This window comes from Numida meleagris, chromosome 10 (assembly GCF_002078875.1).
Source record: "Numida meleagris isolate 19003 breed g44 Domestic line chromosome 10, NumMel1.0, whole genome shotgun sequence".
Taxonomy (NCBI): Eukaryota; Metazoa; Chordata; class Aves; order Galliformes; family Numididae; genus Numida; species Numida meleagris.
The window spans coordinates 12,273,469-12,299,245 of NC_034418.1; the positions used below are offsets into that span (position 1 = coordinate 12,273,469).

Here is a 25,777-nt window from a genome sequence, read left to right on the forward strand (position 1 = left end):
TGGCAATACTCAGTGCTAAAGTACTACTGGTGCTAACACACATCTTGCCTTCTCCCCCTCAAAGCATTAGATGGCTCCATCACCTGAGCAAAAGATGAATACGTTATTTATGTAAATGATTCGCTACTAAAACTTTTGCTTAAGTCCAAAGGCAAGAACTCTGTCAGTGCTCTGAAGGTGAAATTCTTGTGTGTTACGTAATGAGGCTTCATAGCACCAAAAAGAAAACTTATTTGAAAAAAAAAAAAAAAACACTTTATATTACATGCTACTGTATACAGCAGTAAAGGAAAATCCAATCTCAAGACAATTTTCTGAAACCCAAAAAGAAAACAATGCAACTGCTAAGAAAGCAATCACACACTTTTATGCTATCTGTCTTGATTTTTAATAGAGATAGCTGCATTTCTCAAGAAACAACTTGATATGGAATATAATTTATTCCCCCCCCATACACATCAAATACAAAGAACTTTAAAATGGCTTTTTCAGAATTTAATAAATAAAAGGTCATTTACATTTCAGATATGCAAGGAAGAAAAAACACAAGTATTGAAATTATAAAATCTATTTTCTTGCTTCTATGCATACAAAATGGATGGTACTAATACATCTAAGGAATCAGTATTCATAATTATCCCTCATGTTTCAATAATTCTTTTGTCTACCAGAAAATATAGAAAAGTATATTGAGGTTATTTCTGCATTCTCCTTTGAAGATAACTACTAAACCTTGAGATATTTTGTATTTGTTTCTACTGCATTAACATGAAAGCAAAAATTATTTGGAATCACAGGTCACATTGAATAGCATCAGGAAGCCAAGAAAATGCAATGCTGCTATTGTTTCGCATTAATTACTATCTCACTTTATCATATAGACTACTTTTGAGTAGCATTACTGAAGAAGAATATTAAATTCAAAGAAGTTTGAATTCTATTTGTATCTATGACCTTTACGAAAGAATGACCTGCAATCATTTCAGTTTCCAAAGAATCATTAAAAATACCATTTCTTTTTCATTACCATAAAATACAACCTTTTGTCTTTAAGTCCTAATTGCCTCTGTAATTCCATGTATTATCTGAAAAAGCAAAGTATCTGTGAAGCTACATTAGGTGTTATTGCTCAAAGTCATCTCAATCATGAGATTGAATAGAATATGTCTTTCCTCTTCAGAAAGCTGATGTATCCTAATGTTTTATCACATGACATTCTCAAAACTATTATATGTGAAATAAACAAACGTATCAGATTTAAAAGGAATAAAATCTTCCTTACTGATACTATAAAAATCAAGTTAATCTGAACAGAGTATCTCCTATATAAATATATATGTATTTCTACTCAGTTTAAATGTATGTTCTATAAATCACAAAATATTAGTAAAAAAATTAAAATTTTAAATGTCATGATCTCACATGATGCCTCTGAATGAGTCCATAAGATTATCAGGTTTTTGATCCCATTTCATATTTCTTTTAGCCAAGATTTACTTACTAAGAACTAGAGATTCATATCTATTCCTCTTTAACATGCATCATTCAGTCCTTTCTAGTCCATTCTTCAGGAACAGGAAAGAAATCTAAGATTAAATAGTTTCACATGAAGCACACAGGTGCAAATGTTTTCCACTAGAACTCCACAGCTAATTTTGAAAGCTTCTGGACTTGATTACAATTCTTAAAATTCAGTTTTCCAGAAGTAGCATACTATTACTGTACTCATCAATAGAAGGTCACAAACATTCTATTTTTCATTTTATTCCACTACATAAAGCAAAATATAAACACTTTCTCTTGTGGATCTTAGTCAATTTAATACAGCAGTTCTCAGACTGCAGACTGAGATTATCGGTGTCAGACAGAATGTTAAACAGGGGCATATGGCTTTGCAAGGATGTAGTGAAAGTGGCTAGTGATTTCCAAGGTAAACAAAAGAAGCACATAACTTCTAATCAAGGTAATTAAATTCATTAGAATTATGGATTTGAAGCCTTCAAGCCTACTGTAATGCAAAAAAGCTTCCCAGACAATGAAAGTCAGACACCCTCATGTCTTCGCATGCCAGGGTCGATGCAATTTTCAATATTTATTCTTAGAATCATAGAATCATAGAATTAGCTAGGTTGGAAAAGACCTACAAGATCACCCAGTCCAACCATTTTGGACTGGATGATCATTTTGTCCATCTTGCCGCATGTTAATTTAAAAATAATACATGTAAGCCTAATTCTGCTCAGAGTTAGGTCAGACAAACTATTTGACGCTGCTTGTTTTCTACAAAAGCAATTACTACTTTTTGTTGGTAAAATAAGTCTCTATAGGAAATCTGTTTTTAATGGCCAAGAAAAGGTAATAGTGGATGCAAAAGAAAAGGGAAAACCTATTGCAGACAAATATAATTGGAGAAGAATGAAGCAGCACGAAGTAGGCTCATGAATATACCTGCAGAAAGTTTCTCTTACACAAGTACACCTCCACATCCCCCCAACTAATGACCTAAAAAACTAATCATCAGTCACTATCACGTGTTATAGATGAGAAAGCTGGAGTTCACTTACTTCCACTTAACTATGCTCACTGACCATTCAGCTAGCCTGTCAGCGGATGGTCAGATCTAAAAGTGGCTGTCACAGTTTTTAGTCTTAACAAATTGTATCCAAATGTTTGTGTAGCTCTCCAAAAGAAGGCTTCCCCTGTAACAATCTTCCCCTCCCTATACTCTTCTGAAACACCACAATCTCCTAAGATCTCTAATGACTTTCTGATAGCTTCTTTCTTTCTGTTGTGCAAAAGCTTTACACATAACTCAGATTCTATGTGACAGATTAGAAAACGTCTTCCATTAGCTATAGTTATTTCAGCCACAGTAAATATAGATATGCAAATTACTTCCTATCTACAATTAAGTGTGCATAGTGAAGAAGAATGGTGGCACAAAGTTGACTGGCAGAGGGTTTCCAATATTTGCCTTGTGTTGCTCAGGGGAACTAAAATGAAACAGTTTTCAATTTATTCATAATCTCAGGGATGATAATTTTGCCATACAAGAATAATAAGCTTTTATGAGGAATATTAAACACTGAAAAGATGGTGGCATTTATTTTTTCAAACTACTTAGCTATGTTTGAACATTGCAAAATTATTCAAAGTTTCCTGATTTAAATCTAGATTTGAAGCAGCTATTCTATGTGGGATTTATAATTTTTTTAAATATATATATATTTCTGTTATATTCTTACTTTTAGTGTATTGATAGTACAAGTAATCTGATTTTATTGTTTGTTGTGAAAAAAAGTCAGCCTATATATCAAGCCTGGTTCAGAAGGAAGTGTTTGGGCACTGATACCTGAACTCCAGCAGGCAGATTACCATGAACAAAGGGATCAACACAGTGCTCACGTTTCAGTCCATTTTCTTAAATTGCATCTCTTTTGAAGACACTACTTGTTTATAATAGTATACTTTCTTTTCCTGTTCTTTCCAGTGTGGAAAGTAATTTAGTACAGAAACATTTATGTATGAAGACTTCTTTGCTGCTTTCTCAAAAAATAAGTTCAAGAAAACAGGATTTTACTAGGCAGTACATGACTCTAAACTCCAATTCAGCAAGCTTAAGAATATGCCAGTAATAGAGTTCAGGTGCAAATGTGTTAAACTTAAATATACCTTTATTCTTTAAAAAAAAAAAAATTATTATTCTTTCAAAACCAGTTGCATTGCAAAAGAAACCAAAACCCCACAATTAGTGTTACTCTTTCAGTATTAATACTAACACGTCCAAAATACAAAGTGAGTGTTAAAAAATGAAAAATTATAGAGCTGAAAATTAAATATTTTCACTTAACTAAGAATCATGATAGAGAGAAATGGACATCAGAAACACAACATTTTTTGATGTTACAATTCTGAAGTCCATAATAAAAGTGAAACAGTTGATTTATAAAAGCAGAAAGCTTTTTTTTTTTTTTTTTTTAAAGTGTGGATATCAACTAAACACAAGAAAATGAAAATTGTATATGAATAGCTCCTTGGGAAAATAAAACAAAACACAAGCTGATGCACACTCCCCACTTTGATCCCTACTAAGATGCACAGTAATCGTATTCAAACCAATTTTAGCATGTTTTGGATTCTCAGATGTCCAGAAGTCTTTTGTAGCATACTAGAAAATAATTGCAAAATATCTGAGAAATGCAAAAGAATAACTGAGTTTTATGTTTTTACAATACAAACTGCACACATTGTTAGCATTTTGATTTCAAAAGCCACATTTAGAATACTGTGTCCAATTCTGGGCTCCCCAGTTCAAAAAAGACAGGGATCTCCTGGAAGGAGTCCAGCGGAAGGCCACAAAGATGATCAAGGGCCAGGAGCATCTCCTATATGAGGAAAGGCTGAGTGACCTGGGTCTGTTCAGCCTGGGGAAAAGAAGGCTGAGGAGGGGGATCAAGACTGATCAATGTTTATAAATATCTAAAGGGTGGTGGGAGGCAAATGGTTGAGGCCAGGCTCTTCTCAGTGGTGCACAGTGATAGGACAAGGAGTAATGACCTAAAACTTGAACACAGTAAGTTCCATACAAACATGCAGAAGAACTTCTTTATGGTAAGGGTGATGGGACACTGGAACAGGTTGCCCAGAGGGGTTGTGGAGTCTCTGTAGAAACAGTGATATTCAAGACCCATCCGGATGCCTCCCTGCACGACCTACTGTAGGGTACCTGCTTGAGCAGGGGCATTGGACTTTATGATCTCCTGAGGTTCCTTCCAACGTCTGCAATTCTGTGAATCTGTGATCTCGTTTATTAAAAAAAAGTTAAGAACTCAGAAAGCATAGTTTCCCACAAGGTATTTTATTTCTAATGTGGTTTTGTATCTCCAGTTTGAATTCTTCACTCCCTGACATTTTGCATGTCATCAGGTGAGTTTCCTCGGGGAAAGTAAATCAGCTTCACTCCTGGAGTGCAAGCTTCCTAATAAATAAAAAAAGTTCTTTGTTTGAGAGCAAGAATATTGTACAGTTGTTATGGTAACTGGATTTTAAAAGGAAGTAGATAGTTTTGAGGGGCATCCACTTAATTCCCAAACAAATCCTTCACCCCAGCTGCCCTCAAAGGAATGACTTTAAATCAGTCTCTTGCACGATGCAAAGAGTGACTTCCAACTGAGAAGCTTAGCACAGCTCCCACTGGCTCAATAAAAAGGATGATCCCTTTATTTCAGCTGGAAGAGCTGCTGTTTATGAACCACAAGTGTGCTTTTTCACGTCTCAGTTCTGTTACTGTAAAGCGTATATATACATTGCAAGTCCAGCTGAGGTAGTACTTAGTGATTATGTAGTGCAATAGAATTTAACTGTACTTTGCAGAATCCTTGTCTCTTCCTTGACATACGTACAAAAAGTTCTAGTGCAGGTAAAAGGTGCTTTTATGTATAGAAAAAGTGAAAAGGAATATGCATGAATGGCAATCCATTTGTCAACTAAAGCACTAGTATGGGGCAGGAAGGCAAACAGCATACCAGAAGGTGTTGACCATGGATGTCACTATACTGTCAGAATCTGGCAAAGACATTTTAATATGAAGCCGTGAAGTATGAATTTCTTTCATACTTTTTAAAAGGCTGGCAATGTTTGAATCAGCCATAGTAGGTAACATTGACCTACAGATGTAGGGTTTTTGTTTTGTTTCATTTTCCCCTTCCACTTTTCCTGAACAGCATGTGTACTTGCATATGCAGCATGCATACAAAAAAAAAAAAAAAAGCCAAAATTGCTCATGAAGAAGATCCATAATTCTGAAAAACTATACCAGGGCTAACGGAGCAACAGAAAGATTATCCTACAACTCAGAACTGCAGCCGAAGAGTCAGGTAAGACTGCTAATATGATGCTCACATGTACAAAGTATTTTTTTCGAAGAGACATTAACCGTCCAGCACAAACAGGAATAAAGTAACAGACTGAGTGACTGAACATGTCAGGAGTTGAGCATTATATTAACTTCAGCAATAATTAAGTATCTTCTCAAAGCTAAGCAGACTTTTGCTGAACTAGATTTAAAAAACTAGTATGAATAGGCTGAGAAGGAGTCAAATACTATATCACCAACATTTTTGTAATCAGGGGTAAAAGTAAATAAATCTATATTCAATTAATGAAGTTCAAAATACTAGACCTTTTAATAATACACTACATTTTAGTGGTTAAAAATATACACACTTTTCCTCCAATTGCTCAACTGCGTAAATGTAACATTTTTGTTTAGCATTTAAAAGTTTTAATGTCTCAACAAACGCACAAGTACTTAGTTACAACAAAGCATCAGTATTTCACACTGATAAAAGTAGGAAAATGAACATGTATAAATAAGCCCAATAGAATGCATTACTTATATGATTACTCCATACTCTCTTCCTTTTACTTATTTTTAATAGTGTCTCTCTCTTTCCAAGGCTGCTTTGAATGAAGGGAATCAGATGGCTGTTTATACACATGAACAATGTTCATCTTTAAAAATCTCTGGATTATAAACACTTTTAAACTCACAATTTATAAACACTGTCAACTTTCTGCACCTGCACTGAATCAAGACAGACTTAGGAGGAATTGTCTGTTCACAGATGCATCTTAATATTAAAGTCCATTTTATTTACATGACCCTGGAGCCTTGTCCAAACAAGCTCACCTGAGCTTTACCCAGACGGTGGCCATTTACTTGGGCTTCATTTATCACTATTCCCCAAGTTAAGGCAGGCAGCCAGCTGGCAGAGAATCACAGACTTTTGCTGCAGGGATTACACATCTACATCACTGCATGGTAAATAAAGGAATGACAGTTATAAACGTGCTAATGTTTGCATCATTTTCTTGCTTAACCTACTGTATGGATGCTCATTTTGTGCATGAAAATAATGGACACGTACATCAATAAACAGTCATGAAAGAATTGCAGCAAGAGCAGAAAGGAGCCGCCCTGAGTTAGCAGGATACTAATGTTGCAGTCTAAGCCTAAAATAAAGCTTCTAACCAAAAAAGAAACCAGTCTGAGATAAAAGGTAAAATATCAAAGACCAGAGCGTTATGAAGAAGCAAACTAATTCTGCAGCATGTTCCTGTTCTAACTACTTAAATAAATATGAAGTTTCTTTATTAAAAAATAAATTACTATGCCAGCACTGTTAAACGGATGCATGAAATATCTAATAAATTAGTGCTTATTTACAACTTCATAAGTCTTAGTATTGTTTCTTAGCAGACACACAACAGAAACAGGTGGTAGTGCCTGCACGAAACCCATGTATGCTAAGCTCAAAATTTTTACTAGTGTTTAGTGTGACTTATCATCTGTGGTAATAAAATGGTACCTATATCCCAAAGAGATTCATATATTTGCTTGCTATGCCACTAATATTTAATGACTGTGATAAAACTGTTTGATAATGGTGAACTTAATATTAGCATGCTACTTTCCTTAAGATATCGCTTCTTAACGTATGCAACCCACGGAGCTATATCCATAATTTGAAATAGAAAAAAACAATAGTAAGAAAAATTTAGAAAGCCTCCCTGAAAAAGCCTGCCCATCTGATCTAACTGCCCAGCACTCAGTCAGGTGAATGTTACACAAGCTATGCACTAGCAAACTGTCAGACATAGGTTGAATAGCATACCTTTATCTGAGGATTGTATAGTTAAACACTACTGCTCTACCACTGAAAATGTTTAAGTGACTAATATATGACATTAAACAACATAGAAAAAAAATTGTATTACACAGATAGGAATCAATGCATATCTGATGTCCATCATTAAAGTAAATATAACATCTTACATTCCATCAGCATTAATAATATCACTACTTGCAACATTTATCATCTTCCTGAATGCAGAATTTTCAAGTAGCTAACGAACAGACAGCCAGATTCGCCAAGGAATTAGAGTAGCTTTCTGCACGCAAAGTATCAGAGTACAATTTATGCACTCTAGTAATGGAAGTAAAACTGCATTAGGAAAATGTAAGTAGTATCTGAGGCATTAGTGCATCACCACGTAAGATGCTGATTATAATTCATTAACAGGTTACTTCTTAGCATTGTTAGTTTCTGAATAATAACTTCAACACACAAACTTCTGAGCTTCTAGAAGTTTGCCATTCTATACTCAGTGAAGACAAGTTCAAAACAACTATAGAATCTCATGCAAACAACAACTTTTCTAGCTAAAAAGTTACACTTTGATGTTTTGTTTCCTGTTTCCAGAAAGCCAACTCTGTCTACGAGAAATCTCTACCAGCCACAGAAGATTTGACTGAACAATATCTCCAATCACTTATTTCTCACAGGTCAAAAAAAGAAAAAAAAAAAAAGAGGCGTCTAATTTCTCTTCGAGAGCTCTAAGTCAATCAAGAATTAAGGGAGCTCCCTTCCAACACGAGGCTGCATGGTACTTGCAGCCAAGCAAAGCATGCCCTCAGGCACAGGACCCACCAAGGGAGCCTTACCACTGTGCAGCTCTGCTTGTTTGCCTGGCAGAGGAACTTGAATGCATCCACCCCTCACCTCATCTACTCAGAGCACAAGCTGAAAATAATCCAAACGATTAGAGAAGGGGTTTGCTTTATAGTATAGAAATGGCTATTCAGATTTGTAGCAAAGCAGGCGCACAAGAAGCTTACAGTTATGAAAATAAGAAACTCAAAAAGAGAAAAAAAAGTTGCATGCCTCGTCTCCCAAGTCGTAGCTTCTTTTTCTTCTCTTGTGTAACTACGGGTGCATTTTGAGGTACAGTTTGCTGTTTTAAAATTAAAACTACTATATTAAACTGATATACGTTAGCTGTACTACGCTTTTTTGAATTGATTGAGCTTTTAAAACTGTCTTTCTTGCTTGTTTTCCGCAAGACACCTCATAACGTGGTACAATCCTTTAAATTTCATTAGCTAATCGACCAACTCTAAATGTTAACGATCCCTGAAACATTTCAGCATGACAATACACGCGACACGTTACCTCTCAGCCCCCTTGCAGCCTTCCAGAGGTCCACCGACGCCATTTCAAAGCCCAAACCCTAAGCCCTGACCGCGCTATCCCGCAGGGCAGCACGCGCTCCGCCGCCGCGTTACCTCAGCGGCCTCGTGCCGAGAGCTTCTAGAAGGTGCGGCGCGCGGCGGGGCCCCCTCCCGCGCGGGTGTGGAGCGGCGGCTGAGGGCTGCTCCTGCCGGTCGGTGCTGCCGGTCCTGCCTCGCCGTGTTGCTCGGAACGGTACGGTGTTTTGGTTTGGATGCTTTTCGGGGCTGGGCAGGTCGGTTTCTACGCTGAGGTTGCTGTTGGAAATAGTTTTGTCCTCTCGTGGTATTATTTATTTTTTCCCGTATCTGCTTGTAAACTTAGAATCCTTTCTTCCTAGTAATGGTATTTACTCAGTACGTGGGTTCCTGTACCTAATGTATTTCGGAGCAGTAAGTTTGGTATCTCAGACAGCCCATGTTTTCAGAACCTACACATTGATTTTCCTTCTTTTTTTTTTTTTCATTTTAATGTGTGTGTCATGTTGATAAGACCGGCGACTTCATAGACTTCTAATTCTAATCCTTGCTACTAAATCCTTTAGTACCAGAGATTTTTATTATTATTATTCTGTGCAAAATCTAGCTGCCTTGATGGCTTTATTTCTGAATTTTCTGCAGTTGGTGTGCTGGATGGAGGGGTTTATTTCCAGTTGTAATTTTGCCTTCAAAGAGCGCCCAAATCTTCATCCTCTGGGTAGAAAGAAAACCCGCTGGTAGTTTCACATTTTTTTTTAAAGCTTCTGCTTAATGGTTGTTGTGAAATGCATGTTAATAAAGCATCCTTTGTGGATGTTGATTACTTGCACATTTAGATTGAAATGTTGCCTAAACTCACCTCAGCTGTCTTCTGTATTTCTAGAGGTGTTTCCCTTGTATGATGCGGTGGTTACTTCTTACCATTGTTAGTTTCTGAATAACAACTATTCAACACACAAACTTTACTGCATGTATTGGAAATAACATTTTTTAAGTCATATGAATGAATTCTTTGAATCCAGATAGCAAACTCTAAAGTCAAAACATAGATGATGATATTTTACAATTATAGGAATTAAATCACAGAATTTTGAAGGAAACATGCACAAACTTGTTTATTTGCGTAGCAGAGTTGCTGTCTGGAAGTGATCTACGCTGTGATCTACAGGAAAGAAGTAGTCAAAAGGAAATTTTGTCTCTTGTCATTTCTTCTTCATAGTGCAAGGTTTCTTCATTTGAATTGTATACGTGATAAAGTCTTTATGTTTCTTTTAAGTTTTAGTGTGCTGCTCTAGCTCAGCATTGAATCATGTCTATAGTTTGTGGTGAGCTTCCCTAGATTCTTCCTGGCAATCATCTGGGCTATACAACAAAGAGCCTCCGCACTAGGTCTGTGATCCTGGTGATCTTGTACAGCTACAAAAGCAATTCTTGAATGATCTATTAAACGGGATTTTTTTTTTTTTTAAATGGAAAACCTGAGCCTATGAAGTGGATACCAAGAGGAAAATTGTGACTTAAAAACTTTTTTTTTTTTTTAAATAGCAATTAGAATTCTTGTTTGTGGTTAGTTTATGTGTAGCTGGTCAAAGCTAATTGGATTTGTTAATTTAGTTTAAAAAATTGCTCATGGATTGCAAATTATTTTGCAACCTCAGATAATAAATTCATTCCATCAGCATTTTTCCCATTAACATTATGTTCTTAAGGGTTAACATTTGCCAAAATGTTCAAGTAAGTAATGAAAAACATGAAGAATGAAAATGTATTATTTTGACTCCTAAGCCTTCAGTTACTTTTCTTAAGAAGTTGTAAAGTATTATCAGAACTTTGAGGTTATACTCATCATATGACCACTGTGTATGTTTAATAGTTCTGAGTCTTCCTACTTTAGAAATCTGCTCTTAATTTGGTGATTTGGTGCAAAGTAATAAGGAAACTTTTCTGGCTATGGAAGTAATTGTAAGTTCCTTATAAGTAGAATTTGTAAAGAGCTAGTACCTTCATTACTCTTCTATGGATATTAGGCTCTCTTTTCACCTTTCTGCCCACTTCTTAATGGGGAGAATGGGTGTTTATTTGTTGCTTTGTGGTGGTATTTTTATGTATGAGTATGTTTCAGTGAAGCTGAGACACACACCTCCAGAAAATTTTCATGGTCTTTGAGCACTTTTAACTTCTTGGTTTAGCTTGATAATTTCATTTTTGTTGCCAGTTTTCTGTGGGTTTACTTCTGATATTGGTGTGAGTGCTTTTGTAGGATCAGTGGAAGAGTCTCGTATATTCTCACTGTCATGGTAACAGCCCCAAAGGAGCCATTACCATCACATTCCAGGCATTGGAGCTGTTACAGTGTCAATGAAGTGTCTCTCATACTTCCATCGATGTGGTAACAGCCCCAGAGGAGTCATTACAGTGTCAGTGCAAGTGTCTGAGTGGTTATGATGTCAGTGGAAGTGCTTTTCTAATGCCAGTGTAGAATGGTTGTGCAAAATTCCATAGCTGTGATGAAAGAAGGGGATTACTTTTAGCACATTATTTGGTTATTTAATGTAAAAAGCTTTGAATATGAGCCTCAAAGGGAAAGAGATCTGCTGCAGCCTTGTGTATGTTCTGTGGCATGCAAAGATAAACATTACTTAGTAATATGCAACTTCTATCACACTGTAGTACACTGTAAAAGCACACCGCAGTGCAGTTGATGCAACAGAGCAGTAACTGTTGTCTAACTAGAGAACCTTAGTCATGACAAAAAAGCATGTTGGAAACAAAAGAGAATAATACTTTCTTCTGCAACCCTCATCCCTGTTTCTTTTCTGGTGATGTCATATCACATATCAGATCCAAAAATATAGTTTTTGTACTTGTAGTGGAAATGTGAAGTCATGGCTTGAACCAGTGATGGAGCACCTGGTGGGAAGGCAGGGCCAGCCCAGGGGAGCTCAGTGCATGTAATGCACCTGAGTGACTGGAAGGGATGGAACCAGGATCCACTCCTTCCCAGACCTCATTGAAGGGTTGGCAGTGGAGGTAAGGGGATCTTGCTGGAGTTCCCTGCCTACCTGAGGCCTTCCAAGTATAACCAGATTTTTTTTTCCTTTATTTCTGTGTCTACAGCTGCTGCATTTGGGCTTATCCTCACATGCTGCAGCCTAGAACTTTGCTACCCTGCTATCATTGTTGTGCTTTCTGTCACATTGTAGTGTTACAGCACTACACTTCGAGAAACCATGGAGCTGAGTTATTCAGACAATGTCATTATCTATTAAAATGGATAAATGCAGTTAAACACTGATTGCTTTGCAAGATTTAACCTTCAAACCAGTCATTTTCAAATAATTGTACTGAAACCCTGGATTTCCATCAGGAAGCAACTGATAAGAGTAATACTTCAGAAAAAAAAAAAAACAAACAAACCACAAAACCAGAAAAAAGTATGAAAGTATTGTTCTTCACTGAGGTAGAATGCATGTAAGAAACGTGCACAGAAGAGCCCAAGAGTCTACATCACAGATGTTTTTATGATTTTTTTTCTTTTGGGGGGAGAGGGGATTTGTGAATTATTTTGTTAGGATATCCTAATAAAATCATATTCACATCCTACACCTTGTCATTACTCTTGCATTAAATTAACTTAGCAGTTGGTTAGTGATTAAAAACCCATCCCAGCAACAGTTCACAAATAATGGTATAGGGCAATAAATCACCTGCTGTCAAATAATTTTTAACATTTGTTCACAATTGAGGTTCATTGTAAAGAGATTGCTTAAGGGAAATACAGGCTGTACAAAGAAGAAATAAAACAACTTATACATTTAATGCTTTATTAGTTCTTACAAATATGTTTACAATGACATGTTTTCAGGCTGGTTGATTCCCATACAACAAAGGACAAATGAATTATTGGCACAATTTTTTTTTCTCTTACAATGAAAATACATTTTCTTTTAACTAGATTTTTGCACCTTTTATTCCCTGCACTAATCCACGTGAACGCTTGCAAACTTATATCCACTGACTATATTGCATGGTGTGTGTAGTTTCTCATAGTTGTCTCAAATCTGCAGTTTTCTCAGACATTGAGCACAGCTTTCTTGAGTACAAAAATAGGCCTTAGATAGCAAAGGAAATCTTTTCCATGAGGGAAGAAAGAGTTTGGAAGTGAACGTAAAAGTGCCTAAAAATTATTAATGGAAACATTCTTGTCCCAGGATGATGTCAGGGAAAACAGTGTGCAAAGTAATAACAGTGAGGCAAGTGCTTTGATGTTACTTTTGTAATAACCTTGCTGTTACCAGTGAGAATGCAGACACGACCCTTAGCTTCACTGGTGGTTTTTTATATTGTTTCTTCAGAGGGTAGCATTGTCTGTCAGAATTTTTCTTAAATGTGCTCAGTATCATCATGACTGCAGACTTCCTCATTCTTTCCCGGAGCATAAGAACACGTGGGAGAGTTGAAACAGTGGTTTCTGTGCTGTTTCTTTGCCATGGTGTTCTTACACACACAAACCAATTAGTGAGATTCTGCATCCAGAGTACTGTATGCATCTCCATCTTGATGGCTTCCTTTGGCTTGAACAAAATCGCTTAAATTTCTTTTGTGGGACTTGACCTCTGCTTCTTAGCTGCTGAAGTAGATAAAGCATTTAGATGATTCTGCTGGTTTAGTTGCGGCATATTCCGCTTGCTTTGTTTGCTGAAAGCCCCGGGGTCAGTAAGCACATTTAGTGTCGAACGAAGCCCTAGTAAGAGTCTGCAGTTGTCATTTAGGCTGTGTTTTGCTCTGGAACTCGTTGTTTTGCAGAAATTGGACTTAAAAGAGAAATGAGCTGTAATTATTTTAAAAACAAATAGATCTTGTAAATTGTTGTATTTTATGTCCACACTCAGATCACTCTTCTTATTAGGTAGCCACTGATGCAGCCTTGAAAGAGCACATCTTGCTAGATAGAGAAGTGACCAGTAATTTTCTCACAGCAACTCTTGGGAGAGCTAAATCAAAATAAGTCACAGGAATGTAACCCAAATAGCAAAAAGTAAAGCAAAAGAAAGCTCTCTTCTTTCCTACTTCCCACCTGAGTTTACTTCTAAGAGCATGTTGTAGGACTCTGCCCTGTGGATTATTCTTTCTTTAAACTACCTGGGGGAGGTGAGGTGGGGAAGCCCTGTGTTTACCTGCAATCACTCTACAAAAGACCTAAAACAGGACGTTTGTAGGCGTAACATACAGATCTGAAGAGTCTTTTCCTAACTGCTCATTGTAACTGTAGCCCCCCCTCCCCTTTCCAAATGTAAATTTTTGCAATAGCAAGTCTTTTTGTGCTAGCCTCGGGTCACCAGTGGATCTTAAACGCCTACAGTTTGTTATTCACGTATACCCACGGTTTAACTGTCCATCTGTAAACACTTATTTTTAGATTTAGTTATTAGTCGTTAAAGGGAGGTGCAATTTTGAGAGATTTTCTTTGTCATAAGCGCTGTAAAACAAAAAAATAACGTATTAAAGGTGAAGCGTTAATTTTTAGAAGGGCGACAGAAGTATCCCATTGTTGAGGATGTTAAGGGTTGATGCATTTAGAGATTTCATTTCTGTTGACTTTTATTATGCATCCTCAGAAGCATGGACACGCGGACAGCTATAATTGCATTTGTGCTTAAGGACAACAACCAACACTGATATGAAAAAAAACCCAAAATGTTACTGAATGACCTTGGAGAAAAATGCCTGGGGCACTGTGCTGGGGCGACTGACATCATTAACTGTGACTCTTATGCTTGGGTCCCGGTATAATCAGACTTCAGAGGAATGCTTCACAGGCAGCACCTTATCAGTCGGTCTCATGCACTCATTATGATGCTCTGTCTTTTCTTGTGAGAGAACAAGGAAGATGTACCTTGAGGCATATCAAGCAGTGTAGCTGGAGGCATTAGGAAATCTTGACAGAGTAAAGCAGTGTATTAAGAGCTTTCGGTCTGATGATCCTCTTAAAAATGAGACTTCAGAACACCTATTGCATAGCATGATTCATCTAAGACATCAAATAACATATTCTTAGCCTTTGACTGTAGTCTTATTAATGTTATATTTCAAATGAAAAATAAAATTAGTAATAGCTTTTAAAATGCATAATGAATTTTGCTGTAATCTTTTTGCATATTTGTCTTGTGAAAAGATTGATTCCTGTAATCAGCCCCTGAATTAGTGAACTGGAGCCTGAGTGAAGTCACTTTTAGGATAACATTAAAAACTATGTCAACTGGTACTTTCCATACTGAAAAGTAATTGATGCTAAGTCTATTTTTATATCAGTCATTTTTAAAAATTGGCTGAGATCTGTTCTCTATATGCCCTGGTCCTTTATAGCAAAAATATTTTCTTTCTTATTATTGCCTTGTGAATCTCTAGCACGTTAAATTCTCATGACATATCCTTGTGAGCATTTTCTGCTGAGATTAGGCAGACTTTCTCAAGTTCTCAAGCTTAAGAGTTCTCAGATATGGGTTATCCTCACTCTTTTTTCTTCATTTTCTTGCATTCCAGACCCAGTGAGATATAGTTGTAGCATTACGATTAATATTCCCAGAAGGTACAGAACTACTTCATCTACTTTTTCCATTATGCCATCTTCCCACATGTTCTCACAGACTAACAACTGACCCTTTTCCATTTGCATTTAGCAATACCTGGATAATATCATGTGATCTTTAGTTAGTGTAGCGGAAATGTTTTCAATTTTGTTTGAATACAAATTCTGGATATGTAACCAGCCATACTGTGAAAGTATGTGAGTGCTAAGTTATTATTTGTCTTGCAAAAGACATGTATTCGGTCCCTGAAAGGCAGCTAATAGGAAGATCATGTGGTAGCGGTTGGTACATACTTTCAATGTAAGGGAAATAACCTTTTGTAATTTTAAGAAATGCTCTGTATGCTTACTATATTTCTTTGACCTATAATGCTGAATATACAGATGACACCATTAAGTTATGCATTTCTACATTTTTACAGTATTTGCTTCATTTTCCCTGTGTCCAGATTTTTACAACATCTGGCGTATTTATAGCGATTAGCTCTGGACAGGCAGTACTGCTGTCATTCTCCATTGTAAAGTTTGAGAAATACACTAATTATGATTAGAAATGATTTAGTCAATGAGTAAATAGTTTATCTTAGTCACTTGAACTGTAGAGCTATCAAACTTGACAGGTGTGACTGTTTAAATGCTATTTTCTTGGATTACAACTAAGCTTTCTTTAAAATATTTAGGATGGCAAAAAAAGTGAAACTGTAAAAATTGCTCAGTATGACTTTTGCTTTGGATAGAACATCTTTATACTGACTAAAGAATCTTTTATAAAGTAGTCATGAATTAGCCACGGACTCACTTGTAGAACAGTTGTAATCATGAAATAACTGGAGCCATTATATTAATAAAGTCTACTTTTCTGAAAATAAGTGGCTTGTTGGTTTGGCACATTCTTACAGATGTATCTAAAGGTGAATGTCAGCATCACTAAGTAGGTAATTTGCTTGTCAGCCTTAATTCACAACTTTAATAATGTTGAAATGTTTCTACAGAAGCACCCTTAGCGTATTTTTTTTATACCTTAAAAAAGATCAAGTATTTAGCATATTAATTACCCCAATTCAAATTTTTATCATTGGCTTGCTTAGTTTCTTGATGGATGAACATGAGCTGTGCAAAAGCACACTTATGTTCACACAGTAACAAGTAGGTGCTCTAATGCAGACTTCTTGCATTGTACAAAAAGTCCAGCAGTGGAGAAATAGCTTTCAGTGATGGAAACTTCAGTGTAAACAGCTGCAATACTCTAGTATGGGAAAACTGTAAATTACTCACTTAAGTTATGTTTTATTCATGATGGCAGTGTTACATGTCTCATACACAAAAAATCTAATATCTCATTAATGCACTGTTCAGTATACAAATCTGCAAGGTAAGACTTTGTTTTTTTGTTGACTGTACGGATTATGAAGAGAATCCGAAATAACCACTGATTTTCATGTCATGTACATACATAGACACACGTGTGCACGTGTATTTCTTCAAGGGTGGAGAATGCAAGCCTTTGAGAATAGACTGCCTTTATCTGGTCAAGAACACTTCCTTGTTCACATCAAGAGTAAAGGACAACAAAAGGAGTTTGTTAGAAAAAAGTTTCTAGTAAGCTTATTTCTGCTTGAAATAGCTTAAAAAGTCATCTTTGTGAATTGGACTCTCTTAATGTGAATTTCTGCAACTCTTTTGTTAGCTGAATGCGTATTTTAAGGTTTCTGCTTTTTACTGTGAAAGCAGGCTATTTCATTGCACATTGCCAGCCATTAGTGATTTATCTCTGATTAGCAAAGAATTAATGTGCTCAGATTACCTTTCTCATTACCTTGAACAGGATTGTTGTTCGCATCTGACTGTGATAAACTTAAGATGGGCTGCTCTGTTGTAGATGTGATAATGATGCATCATATATGTTCAAATCCAAACAGTGAAATTCAGAAGAAATCATCTCAGGAAAGTTTTACAAATTTAACAGCTGTCTTTGGCAAATAGGTGTTTCTAGTTTGTCAAGTATCGATCCAAATTTTATTGCAAAGTGTACTTGAAACCTGATCTAATAATCCCTGGGCAATGTCTTCAGCATGTGTCTTCTTCATTTGTGTTTTCTGCAGAAAATCCATTGGTTCTGGAGGATCACAGAACATGGTAGAGGGCTAGCTGTGGTCTCAGAAGTGCCCCTTTGAATGGGGTAGTTCAGGCGATTTATCATTTGAAATATCACTTTCAGCATGAGAGCAAAGCAAAGTCTGAGGAAAAAAAATAATGTGTTATGATGTGTAATAACAATGTCTTAACAGTTGCATTTACATTGCATCTGCGCTCCTTTTTTATTTTTGTAATACAAGAATTTAATTGCTTATTTCTTCTATCATACAAGTCAGGATAGCTGAACTGGATTTAGAGGAACAGTCTTTAACTATTGAACATCTGTCCAAGATTTAGAAATGGGGTACATTTTTAGAGAGAGCTTAAATATAAACTACTCATCTGTGTTCTAGAGTAACAAAGACATTGGAGGAAAGTATTTTTTTAATCCTAGAATATGAAATGGCATTTTAATTGCAGAATAAATGGTTGAAGATACAGCCTATGTGTTGTTCTGCTTTTATTCTGCCTTGTTCCTGTGACCTCATATGATGAATAATCTTTTTTCCCAGCCAGCGTGTTTCTATAACAAAATATGTTTGGCATACAGACCGAAAAATGAAGCTCTTGATATTTCGTCATGTTGAAACTACTACACTTAAAAAGAAAAATCTAGGCTGAGTCTGTGCATAGTTTGGTTTGAGAGACTGCATTGTCAAGGCTTCTGTCTCAGACTCCTTACGGCCAAATTCCAATACTAGACAGGTGAATTATGCCAAGAGCTGGTAGAAATAGGTGTGGTTTTGTTGAAGTCAACAGTGTTGACCCAGGGTAGCAGAGCATATTGGCCTTTTGATTTATAACTTAATATCCTGGAAAGAGTAAACTTTTATAGTAAGAAATATGCAAAAACTTTAAAATAACTACAAATTACTGACAAACATGTGCCTCTTAATTAAATCATTCTATTTATAAGTAATGGAATTTAAGTTGCCACAACTTTTAATATAAATGCTTTTAAATGTAAGTTCGAGTAAATGCTTGGGAGAATATATGCACAGAATGTTTAAAGAAAAATGAAAATAAACTATACACTGTATAGAATCTCTTTAATTAAAAAAAAAAAAGCTGGGGAAGTGGATAATCTTTCCAAACAAATCCCTAGTGAGTAGTATTTAGTCTAGCTAGGTGTTAGTTCTCTCTATATATGCATATGGGAAATCATTTTCACTACACTTCCAAGGGTATATAATGCAAGAACCTGATGTGTGTAAAATCCTTCTTTAATGCTTTAAGGTAAGCATTTATAGCTCTATTTGATGTTTAGGTAAGATGCTTGCTCTATCAAATATGGTGATTAGTCACTCCTGAATATAAGAGAGGGATTTCTCACAGTAGAAACTTATTTGACTGTAAAACCTAGGAGGATGGAAAGAAATCCTTCATACAAAAAATGTCTCTATATAGTTACTCATACACCAGATACTAGAAAAAACCTCTACGCTGTCAAGAACTACAATGTGATAAAAGCAGAAATGATGAAAAGGAAATGGCACCTTGCAGCTGACCGTATAAAAGCGTAAATTCCTCTCGAGACTTCTGCATATAAAAGATAGGTTTCACTACTTTTCTAAGAACACTGGATCACATTAACTTATTCAAATAGGAGGTCAGTTCATAGCGTTCAGGTTTAAAGCTGTCTCACACAGTCCTTGATAAGAAAAAATTGACAAATCACACTTCTGAATAAACTCATTTTAATCCTTTTCTTCCTTTTGAAGTAATAAAAATATCCCTGTCATGCAGTTGCCATTGCATTTAATGGCTGCCATTTAGTGAAATGGAAAAATGATATCTGAACATAATGCCTTCAAATATGGCTAATAGCATTTTACATGAGGAAAAATACTTTTATTCTACATGAATGTGGCTGTTACTCTGTGATTATTATTGAAAATGTAGCTGCTTTGCCTATTGCAGCAGAGTGATAAGAACAGATATGACTCTGTCCTGTCATTCACGTAAAAGAATAGCAATCTGTATTCTTAATGTTTAATGTAATTCTCAGGGCTCCACAAGTTCTTTACCAATTATCACTTTATATAATTTTTTGGTGTAGTCAGTAATATTGCAAGGTGTTGCATTCTAAAATGATCACATTTCTTGGATCTATTGTCATAAATATGCTTTAAAACAAGAGTACATCCTTTTTGTTGAAGTTTGCCAGTGCCACTGTCTCAGTGAGCTTTAATTAATGCTAAATTACAATGGGGTGAATATGGAATTACAGGTGACATCCACATTAGTACCAAGTGAGTTCATAGTAATTAACTTATTAACGTTTATAATTAACCTGGAATGCACTGGACGTAAACTGCACAAATCCTCTGAATTGCCTATGTGATCTGTAGCTCCTCAGAAGATGAGACCTGCTGTTCAAAAAGCAGCTGTGCAGAGTAGCTAAAAGACCACCTGTATCCTGAGCTGGCATTTGAAAGATCCCAAGTATCAGGCCTACTTCACATCTGCTTATAAGAAAAATCAAACCAATCACAGCCAATAAAAAGGGGTCTTTGGCTGGCTCAGCATGTCTGGTTCTCAGTTCTAGTGCTTACTCTGTGCATTATCTTTGTTAGAGTACTTACAGAAATTGTATTGATTGTATTGATGCTTGTATGACAAGCTTTGAGTGTAGTGAAGACACATCACATCGATTCTCAGTTATGGAATATTCTGCACAAAAAACTCACAACACAACTTACACACTTTCATATTCCAGCCGGTTTCAGGAACACACTGCATATACCACGTCTTTGTAGGTTTTAACTGCAATTTGAAAATGGGGAGTAGTCGAATCCATAGGTGATTCTGTTTTGGATAAGTGATTAAAACCTCTAAGTGTATTTTGTAGCTGATAGTTAAATTTGTAAAGACCAGACGGAGTAAAATGCTGCTTTCTAAAATAGGAATGACTTATACTGTATGGTAAATACTATTAGTATTTCTAAGTCATGCATACAGGTGCTTGCTTAGAGTGGCAGCTTTCAGTTCCTGTTTCTACATACTGTTATCTGGACCACTTGAGATGCACTGTTTATTACATATAGCTCAATGAGTTTGTCATTATATGATGTTTGGATATGTTCCATTTCTGGCTTGTTTGTGTAAAGATCAGTAATGCATATAGTTTCATTGAGATTAAATTGGTTGGTCATCTCATGAATCATGGAGACACTGATTTCTAGAATATTTCAGGTATAATTTCAGTTACAGCAAAAAAGGACTCCAAAATCTTTTCTTTCTTTTTTTTTTTTCCTTTTCTTCTCATCTTAGTGGGTGTGATGGAAGCCAAAGAATTCCAGATGGACAGGGGGCCTAAACTTTAAACCTTGTTTAAAATCTGAATAAAGAGTTTGCATATTAAAACAATGGTGATATCACTGTTAATAGATAAGGAAGTCTCATGTAAACTTCTTCCTATTTATTAATTTTGTTTCTACAATGTCACAAAGGTCAAAGACAAAACCTGAAGCCACACTGCTGCTTTCTAATGCAGTGTGTTCCTCCTGTGCCTGCAACTATGGGATAAAAGGATTTGCTTTTCATCTTAGGCCAAATTAAATATTAATTGCCAGTGAAAAGACAAATGTCAAAAGAAAATTTTCAAGCTGATATTCCGATCCTCTTTCACAGGATGTTTTAAATCCATTTTCAAGTAAAAAATGATTGTTCAGTCTATGTGTATCACAGTACAATGTTTTGAAATAAAACTAACGTATTCTGTGGGGGAAAAAAAAGAAGGGAAAAAAACTGTTGATTCTAGAAAACAATGTGAGTGTAGATGTTCTGTCAGAAACTTCATGTAGCTTCTCAGATTTTTGATGTCAGATAATCTTTTAAGTACAGAAAATTGAACATAATGTACAGATTGTTAAATTGTATATTGCGGAGTATACCAGTTTGCATGCAGAACATATAATCAACCAAGGAACACAGGGGACCTTATGTATTGGATATAAATCAGCGCATCTGACTGTCCTTAAATCTTAACATTCTAGAACTAGCCTGAAGCTCCTTTTTGATTAAATACAATTCTAGAATGTTTCCTGTTTTCTAAGATACTTTTTAAAAACAAATTCTGAATCAAAATCAGTGTTAAGTATATTTATATTTGCTAAATATCATTTAATGGCTATTTTGTACTGGGGGCTGCTGGTTCATTGTGATCATACTAAGAAAGCTCATTTGGACTGTAAAATATTTTAAATGCTGTTTATTGGAGCTAACACTATAAAGGAAGATAGTATAGATAACCTTGTGTCTCTTCCGACAGTGAGAAGCCAGAGCTGTGTAGCACTGCTCATGAAAGGGACTTTTTTTTTTTTTTTTTTTTGTCTTTTGAGCTTTATAGGGTTTTGTTAAAAGAAAATAACTCCATTCATCATTTCCACTGTCAAATAAAAGTGATGTTCCCTTGAGAACTTGTGCTGTACGTTTAGATAAAGATGAGAGATGCAGGCTGTGCCATTTCTGGTACTGAGAGGGAGCTGGATACAAGCTCCTGTATTACAGTGAACCCACCAAGTTTATTCTGCAACAAAGGAAAATAGGCACAGTGCACCACAGACATTAAGACAATGTTGTCCATGCAGCCAGATCCTTCCACATTAACTGTTACGTGGATTACTGATTCCTTGAAGTGCAGTGCTCTTTGGGCTCAGATTGCTATAGCAGCTGTGACTTCTGTGAATGGAAGAAAACAGAGGATATTATTTTTAAGTCTGTAGGAAAGCAGTCATGAACATAATGATATTGTTTCATTCAATTATGATTCAAATATGGCATGTAATTGTAAAACTTACGGAACTATGAAAGTGGAAATTTATAATAACGCAGTCTTAATAAAATTAATTTAATCCATAAAGCAGGTATTACACCAAGACAGACATCAAATTAAAACTCTCAGACACTAATTAGCTTTAGAAGTCTCTTATGTGTAATTTATATGGCTGTCATAATTAATTTAAATACTGATTTCAACCTGGTCATGATGCAGAAAACTCCATCCAGTAGCAACCTTAAGAAATATTACGTTTAATCTCATTTTGTAACTATGCTTTAATGTACAGTAAAATGTCTGATTGACTTGCATGGTTGATAATATTAAGGTAGAATAGAAGAAAGAGGAAATAACTTGAAACGTTAACTGTTGAGAGCACTATTAGGATTGTGTGGCCTGTAACACAGAAGCAATGCAGTGAAGTTTGTGTTCTTTGCCATAGGTATTACTGTCTTCCAGTTATCTGTAAGATGACACCACTTGTGTTCTCTTCTGTTCATGTTTTGAATTGTAAAATGTACTTACTGACTCTTTTGCTATTTGACTCCAAGACCTAGGTGCCAAAAAGACATAAGCCATTTAAAATGAGGTAGGGAGAGAATTGCATTACTTGGGGAACAGATTCACTAAATGATCAGGTATTTGTGTAGAAATATCAATGTAAATTTTATCTAATTATTAAGCTAGCTTAAATCTCTAGCATTTAGAGCTAACATTAGAAAAGAAAAAAGCTTTTAAAGCAGAAACAGGCAGCCAGAGTTTCTTTTCCTCTATTTTGGAAAAAAAAAAAAAAAAAAAAGGCAGGTAGAGAGGGGAGGGATGGAGAGAAATAAAGGAATAATTGTTGAGCTTTCACTTTTCTGATTGATATTCCATGAATAGCTGTGTCAAATTTTCCAGCAGTTTTGGAAGTTTTTCTCTACTTCTATCACCTTTAAAGTATAACTATGTCAGGATGTCTGAATATTTATACTTTAGATTAACGATGGGTGTCTGCATCCAGATTTCTTATTTCTAGTCAAAAAAAAAATAAGAACTAAATCTGTCCGGTCTGCCCTCACTGCAGCCTTTCTGAAATGTGTGAAGTTTTTTAAGAACTGGAAAATTCCTTGGTTTCCCTTGTCTTAAGTGAAAGAAATGAAAAATTTCTATGTGCCTGAAGAAAGCATATGTAAGCCCGTTTGATATTTCTTTAAACTTTTCTTAAAACTGGAGATCATAGGCAAGAAGTTTAATTTTTAAAGACTGTATACAGCAGTGGATTAGGTAATTCTGTGAAAAAGCTTAAAAATGGCATGCCAACATAGACAGCTATATAAGACTAATTATCACTCCTTTGGTGTACAATAGCTGTCATATTTTCCCACTGAATGTTCCAGTAAACATTGGAATGAGAAGGAAAGGAAAGCAATAACAACTGCAGAACCATGCAGAAGAGCTGTTTTCTTTCTTGCTAGATACAATAAAGAGCTTACATATGAGCAGTCATTCATCATGTAAATGAATGGAGTCATTTGTTAAGCTCACATTTCACAAATGTGAAAAGAAGTTTAACTATCTTCATTAAAGCTTATACGGGAAGTTTTTATATTCTTATTCTCACTGGAATTGCATCCTTTCAGACTGAGGGTTTAGAAAGCATTTGTTTATATTTTAGATCTATTCCAGCTGACGTGGCTGATGATGAAATAATTGGAATAGTTAATTTATATGAGTTTATAGTGACTCAATCTCAAGTCGGATGAAAGGTGGTGGTAGTGCAGGTTTTTTTGCATGTTTGTTTTGTTATTTTAATGCTGCTTGGGAATTGAGATAACTTGCATGTGCCAAAAAAATCTGTAGCACTAAGGAAAAGCTGACACCTTAAGCAGTTCTAAGTAGCTGAACAGTATTAATACTCAGTTATAGTGTGATATTTTCAAAAGTGTTTGCAAATACTGACAATCTCTTGCTCGTATGCAATCTTTCTTTTACTTATATTTAATAGCAATAATAATCAACAAAAAACTAAACAATTAGAACCTGTTCAAAGGAATAGGTAAAGGGATTATTCAGAAAATGTTAACGGAAATCATTCAGGGTTTTGTTCATTGTTTTTTAAGAGACTTCAAATGTGTTTCTTCTAATGCTGATAGGAAATGATGCAAGCCTAAACCTATGCTCTGTTGTGATAAACAAGAAAAAAAAATAATATTTTTATCTAATATTTAATAAACCTTCTGATGTATAAAAGCCCTCTTCTGGCCAAGCCTATGTGACACACTTTGATCTCACCTGTAGTTACTTCAGAATGGACACAGGAAACCTTGAAACACCTTATCGTCCAGCAAACAGCCATGCTATTTCCCTCACTTCCCTGATGTAATGTGCATACTTCATGGCTGCCTTAAAAATACTTTCCAAGTCTGATCTGAATTATTTTCCTTCCACTTTAAAAATCTGTTATTGTTAGTCAGCTTATCATTTTGCCGAGTTCAGCTCTACAAGTCTCACACCTCATCCCAAATATTAAGAATCTTTCATCTTTCTCCAGACCAAGTCTATTGTGCTTTTTTTTTTTAAAAGAAAAAAAAAGAGAGAGAGAAAGCAAAACACTTTTTCTAAATTTTTTTGCAAGACAAACTCAGAATTTTAGCATGGAAACAACATGTTTGCAGTTAGTAAGTCTGACCTGAATAACATAGACCATGGATCAATGCATGAGTTTAATATTTCCCTTTGAGTTATCCATGAGGAAGTCTGAACTATTCGCATTATAAGGAAAAATCCAGCATCAGGAAAATAAGTGTACATAAATTCAAGTTTCTTACTTCGTTACAGAACCTTAGTGAAGCAAATTCTAATTTGTTGAAAAAAATACAGTACTTTGGCAAATATTGTAGATTTAGCAGGGAAGATGGAATTCAAACTAGCAAAATATGGGTGTAATATAACATAACTACACCGGCATATGTGTGATAAGGCTCAAGTTCAAAGAACACTGCAAAATGTTAAATTTAGTAAATGTGCTGGGAATGATTTTGCCATAGGTAAATGCATACTTCTTGCTCTAATTGCTAGAATGTGAGGAGGATGCTGATTAACTTAATGGTGGTAGAGATAGAGGGGAGATAGCAAATTTACAACTGTTGAGGTTTGCCAAAGAACGGAAGAGAAAATTCTGATACTTAATAAGCAAATAAATAGAGAATACCCATCTTTTCTAACTATTTTCCATAGAATG

General features: G+C 35.6%; 1 protein-coding gene across 3 annotated transcripts in view; it reads left to right on the top strand.

Moving 5' to 3' along the window:
- CDH8 (cadherin 8) overlaps window positions 9,186–25,777 on the top strand; it is a 334,384-nt gene continuing 317,792 nt past the window's right edge. For all 3 annotated transcript variants that reach the window (XM_021408725.1, XM_021408727.1, XM_021408728.1), the window contains exon 1: window positions 9,186–9,266. The gene's annotated coding sequence lies outside the window, so the exon portion shown is untranslated. The remainder of the gene's footprint in view (window positions 9,267–25,777) is intronic.